We start from the raw sequence: 203 nt of genomic DNA on the forward strand, positions 1-203 counted from the left end.
CGTCTGAAACCGATAAGTCTGCAGGGCGGGCACCATGTGCGCGCGTTTGACATTGACAAGTAGGCTGATCGCTGATCAAAGTCGCCCGGTCGTGTACAGGTCATAAATCGTCTGAACGTTATCAAAATAATATGGCCAACGGATGTAAAATAATAATGTGTGCATATTATTATTATTATTATTATTATTGAGTGTACGGTTTA

Source organism: Acyrthosiphon pisum, chromosome A2, assembly GCF_005508785.2.
Source record: "Acyrthosiphon pisum isolate AL4f chromosome A2, pea_aphid_22Mar2018_4r6ur, whole genome shotgun sequence".
NCBI classification, from domain to species: domain Eukaryota; kingdom Metazoa; phylum Arthropoda; class Insecta; order Hemiptera; family Aphididae; genus Acyrthosiphon; species Acyrthosiphon pisum.